Raw genomic sequence first — 5,827 nt, forward strand, 5'->3', positions numbered from 1 at the left:
CGCCCCGTCGCGACCCCGGCGGGAGACCGGCCCGAGAGCGCCGCCTGCGGGCGGGGCGGCGAGAGGCGTGCGAGGCCAGCCACCTCGACCGGCGGGAGAGGGGCTGGGGTCGGCGCTGGCACGGCGGATGCCCCAAGGGTGTGGGGTGGAAGATGAGACCCCCTTTTGAGTGCCGGTCCTTCAGACCCCCCTACCCCTGCCCAAGGAGCTCCCATGTCCTCAGCAGGATGGGCACGCGGCCATTATCAGTTTCCTCCAGATGAGGGTATGCACAGGGTGACTGAACTTCATGCAAACAAACGTATATGAATCCACATTTTAAAATAAAACTGCAAATTGCATATTTGCAAGTAGTACCTTTTTATTGCATTACCTTTTTCTCTGTCAACATTACTAATTTGTTATATTTATTCAACAAAATATTTGTTGGGTACCCACGACTTGCCAATCCTTTAAACAGAATGGGAATTTAATATAATTAGATTATATTAAATTATATAATATATAGGATATTATATGAAATTCCTATCCTTTAAAATACATAGTGCTTAGGACTCTGTGCTTCCCCGGAGAAGCACAGGTTGGATCTCTGGTGAGAGAAGGAAGTGTCACATGCAGCCAGTAAGAACAAAAAAGAAAGAAAGAAAACCACAATTTTCTCCTCATACTTTTCCTGAAGAGCCTTGAACAAGGGGAGTGGCCTGGGCCTTTCTTAACCTCCCAGACTTTACTGGTCTTACAAGGAACTTAGCAACGGCCTGCCCAAAGGTGCAGTAAGAACTGAACTGTGGCAGAATAAGTGTGGGCTCCTGGGGGCTCGGAGGAGCAGCTTGACCCAAACTGGGGAGGTCAGAGACGAATTTCTGGAGAAGGGGAGAGGTGTGCTGAGTCCTGAAGGACTACAGGGTTCACCAGAATTGAAGTATTTCAGCCAACATTCCACCCTGAGCAAACTCAGAAGCCAAAAGCTGGCCAGAGAGGGCACGTTCTGATAGAGGAATAGCAAATGGGTCAGGATAGCTGAGAAGAAGAGGATGTGAACCGAGTTAGAGCAGGGGTGTGGGGGCCAGATCATGCTCCTATCAAACATAACAGCCTCTATCTATGGAGTGTATAGTATAAAACAGGAACTGGACATGCCTCACTTCAAACTACATGATATAGGGTTATTGCTGCTAAGTCACTTCAGTCATGTCCGACTTTGTGCGACCCCATAGACAGCAGCCCACCAGGCTCCCCCGTCCCTGGGATTCTCCAGGCAAGAATACTGGAGTGGGTTGCCATTTCCTTCTCCAATGCATGAAAGTGAAAAGTGAAAGTGAAGTCGCTCAGTCCTGTCTGACTCTTAGCGACCCCATGGACTGCAGCCCAACAGGTTCCTCCGTCTATGGGATTTTCCAGGCAAGAGTACTGGAGTGGGGGTGCCATTGCCTTCTTCGATAGGGTTATTACTCCCCTTTAAAGGAGACAAAAACAAGGTCTAGGATGGTGAGGTGTTTTGCTAGTGGCACAGCTGGGAGGAGGTGACCCTCAGGAGCTAGCCTGCATTCCTAATGATACTTTCCAGGTTAATCCAAGAGGCTGAATTATCTTCAAACGTTCTCAGCATCCTCAAGTATCCCCAGATGCCCACTGCTGTCTCCCCATTCCAAAGCCTGTATCAACAACTGCCCTCAGATCCCCTCCTGTCGAGAACGGATTCCAGAGCATGTGGCTGTGCACACCAGACTCTTTCCCAAAGGAAACTGGGTTTCAGGGACCAGTGGAGGGACTGGGGCAGAGCCCTTTCCTGTTCCCTAACAGCCATTCTCTCCTTCTTCCATAATAATAGAATTGAAGCTGAGCCCAGAGATGCTTAGGACAAAGGCTACATTTCCCTTCCTCCCTTGCGGCAAAATACACCAACAGTGGTGCCAAGGGCCCCTATTATCCACTTAACCCAGCAGAACTTCTGAGGCAGCTGTTTCTCCCCAATATCTGTCAGTTTTTTTTTTCATGGGTCAGACACTGCTTACTGCCTCCTCAATATCCATTCCCCCCTTTTTCCTTTCTAAGAGAACTCAGATTTTGTTCCAGAAGGCAATGTGCGGAGCTGAAATGCCCACCTTCCCAGAAGCCCTTGCAGGGCAGCCACACGACTCGATTCCTGTCAGTGGGGTGGAGAGGGAAGGTATCCAGAGATTCCTGAGAAGGATTTTGCTTTCCTGAAGTGGACACCACCACTTTTTTCCTTCTGTTTCATTCTGGCTGTGAGGTTGCTGTGAGCTTGGAAGGTGAGCAACCGTCTTACGACCACAGGACAACACACAAGTCAAAAGGAGGAACCGCACCTACTGCAGACTGCCAAGTGCCAGCCTTATCTCGTGAGAAAAATAATCCCTTTCCTTTTTTAAAGCACTCTTGGTCTGTTGCAAGCCAATGGATATACTATTCTTTTCAAAGAAAACTCTCAGAAATCAGTCTAGTCAACCCTACCTAAAACAGTGTGATAGCAGAAAGAGGGTGGGATTTGGCATGAGACAAATCTATGAATTTCATCTCTTCCATTTAGTTAGCTAATGACCTTGGCAATTTTGTAAAATTAGATTACTTACTGTAAAATTAGAAATTGTCTTTAGAATACAAAGCACAGTGCTTCCTGGCACGTGGTGAGTGATTAATAAATGATCAGTTTAGAGCCTCCACTAAGTGGATGCCTGGCCAATATGTAGATTCAGAATCACGTATCCACTTACTATTCAGAATCCACGTATCCACTATTGTCACTCCTTAGACAAATCTTTTGTCTATTCAGATCTTAGATGCTTGTAATAGCAAAGTCAGTCTTAAAGTTTCAGTAAAAACCAGCCCTTGCCTAGCATCTTGCTTCCTCATTTCCTAGAAAATATACACTCTACCAAAATTTTTTAAAAGGAAAAGAAGCACAGACTTTGTAGTGTCCAACCATGAATTATTGGTATACTAATTTAGCAAGTACACCTGTATATTTCTGTTTAGCTCTCTCTCTTTTTAAAAATAAGAACATCTAATTTCAATGCTTCTAGGTTTGTATTTTTAATTACCAAACAAGATGTTTTAATAGTCCAAAAACATGCTTTTGTTGAAACTGCAACATATTCTTCTATGCTGAAGTTGAATAATATTAAAAATTAGTATTGTTCACTTTGGCTTTTCATTTTAAAAATAATACATTCTTTCTATCACTACAGAAGTTGCTAAGTTAAAAAAAAAGATGTACCATAATTTATTTAACCTGTATTGACTATGCCAAAGCCTCTGACTGTGGATCACAATAAACTGTGGAAAATTCTGAAAGAGATGCGAATACCAGACCACCTGACCTGCCTCTTGAGAAATCTGTATGCAGGTCAGGAAGCAACAGTTAGAACTGGACATGGAACAACACACTGATTCCAAATAGGAAAAGGAGTACGTCAAGGCTGTATATTGTCACTCTACTTATTTAACTTATATGCAGAGTACATCATGAGAAATGCTGGGTTGGAGAAAGCACAAGCTGGAACCAAGATTGCTGGGAGAACTATTAATAACCTCAGATATCAGATGACACCACCCTTATGGTAGAAAGTGAAGAAGAACTAAAGAGTCTCTTGATGAAAGTGAAAGAGGAGAGTGAAAAAGTTGGCTTAAAGCTCAACATTCAGAAAACTAAGATCATGGCATCCGGTCCCATCACTTCATGGCAAATAGATGGGCAAACAGTGGAAACAGTGGCTGACTTTATTTTTCTGGGCTCCAAAATCACTGTAGATGGTGATTGCAGCCATGGAATTAAAAGATGCTTACTCCTTGGAAGGAAAGTTATGACCAACCTAGACAGAATATTAAAAAGCAGAGACATTACTTTGCCAGCAAAGGTTCATCTAGTCAAGGCTATGGTTTTTCCAGTGGTCATGTATGGATGTGAGAGTTGGACTATAAAGAAAGCTGAGCGCTTTTTGAACTTCGGTGTTGGAGAAGACTCTTGAGAGTCTTGGACTGCAAGGAGATCCAACCAGTCCATCCTAAAGGAGATCAGCTCTGGGTGTTCACTGGAAGGACTGATGTTGAAGCTGCAACTCCAATACTTTGGCCACCTCATGCAAAGAGTTGACTCATTTGAAAAGACCCTGATGCTGGGAAAGATTGAGGGCAGGAGGAGAAGGGGACAACAGAGGATGAGATGGTTAGATGGCATCACCAACTCAATGGACATGGGTTTGGGTAAACTCCGGGAGTTGGTGATGAACAGGGAGGCCTGGTGTGCTGCAGTTCATGGGGTCACAAAGAGTCAGACACGACTGAACGACTGAACTGAACTGAACTATTAATGGACACTTAGGTCATCTCTAGTTTATCTCACTTACAAACAACATTGCCTTGAACATCTTTGTCCCTACACTTTTGCCCATTTGTGTAATCTGACCACATCTCCCCACTTTACTGCTTCCTTTCCAGGTTCAAGACACCATCCATCTCTTGATTGGATTATTGGAATAGCCTCCTGAATGGTTCCCTATTTTTGTCCTTGTCCTTTTTGTCCTCCAGCAACCCAGCAGCTGGAACAATCTTCTTCTTCTTCTTTTTTTTTTTTTTTCGGCCATGCTGCACAGTTTTCAGGACCTTATTTCTCCCATCAGGGATCAAACCCTGGCTCTGAGTAGTGAAAGCACAGAGTCTTAACCGCCGGATCACCAAGGAATTACCTGGACTAGTTATTTTAGAATGTAGGTCAGATAATGTCCCTCTCTGGTGAAAACTTTCCAGTGGCTTCCCTTTCATTCAAACTCCTTACAATAGTCTGTAGAGCTCCATGGGGCCCCCCTTTGCCATTACCTCTCTGTATCATCTCCTTCCACACTCCCTTCTCTGCTCCAACCAGCGCACAAGGTTCTCTGGTGGTTCATTTGAATATGCCAGGTAGACATCTGCCTCAGAGTCTTTACACTTGCTATCTCTTTTTAGAACTCTTGGAACTCTCTTCTTCCAAATAACACATGACTTAATCTTTCACTTTTTTCAGGTCTTAACCTAGTTTTGTTTTTAATGGTCAACACATGGGGAGGTTAACATGGCCAGCCATCTCGTTCTAAGCATTTTGCATGTATTACTTCATTTAATCATTACCACCACCCTAAATCTTATGATCTCCATTATATAGATGAGGAACTGAGGCACAGAGAGATGGAAGAATTTGCCCAAGACACACAGGTTGTAAAGAAGAGAACCAGGATTTGAGTACTCAGAGCCACTATACTTTGTCATACTAGTGGTAAATGGAGACCGTCTCAGGAACTGCTAACATCCTTTCTACCCAATAACTTTGATCAAGATCTGAAGAGCCACATTTCTTCATCTTCATGGGTTTTGAAGGTTGCAGTTATTTTCATGCTTGTATAGATGGCCTTGTCCAAGCTTTTTATCATTGTTGATTTCTCTCATTCATTTCAGCAGATTTCCTGGAGAAGCTCAGCATGTACACAGTGTACTTCAACTTTACCAGAAATGTTTAGTAGCATTGTTTTCAAGAAAACCACAAAGTAGCTATTGACTCCCTTACCCTGTTCAGTTGCTAAGTCATGTCTGACCCTTTGCCATCCCATGGACTGCAGGACACCAGGCTTCCTTATCCTCCACTATCTCCCAGAGTTTGCAAGTTGATGGCGATATAAGTGAAACAGATTAGCTGTGAGCTCATCATTGTTGAAGTGGGATGATGGATACATGAGGGTTATTAGATTATTCCGTCTACTGTGGTATATGACTGAAATTAATTTACCCTAAGAATTTTTCCCTTTAAAATACTATAAATTTTCTTCCGGTCAGA

This window comes from Cervus canadensis, chromosome 7 (genome assembly GCF_019320065.1).
Source record: "Cervus canadensis isolate Bull #8, Minnesota chromosome 7, ASM1932006v1, whole genome shotgun sequence".
Lineage (NCBI taxonomy): Eukaryota > Metazoa > Chordata > Mammalia > Artiodactyla > Cervidae > Cervus > Cervus canadensis.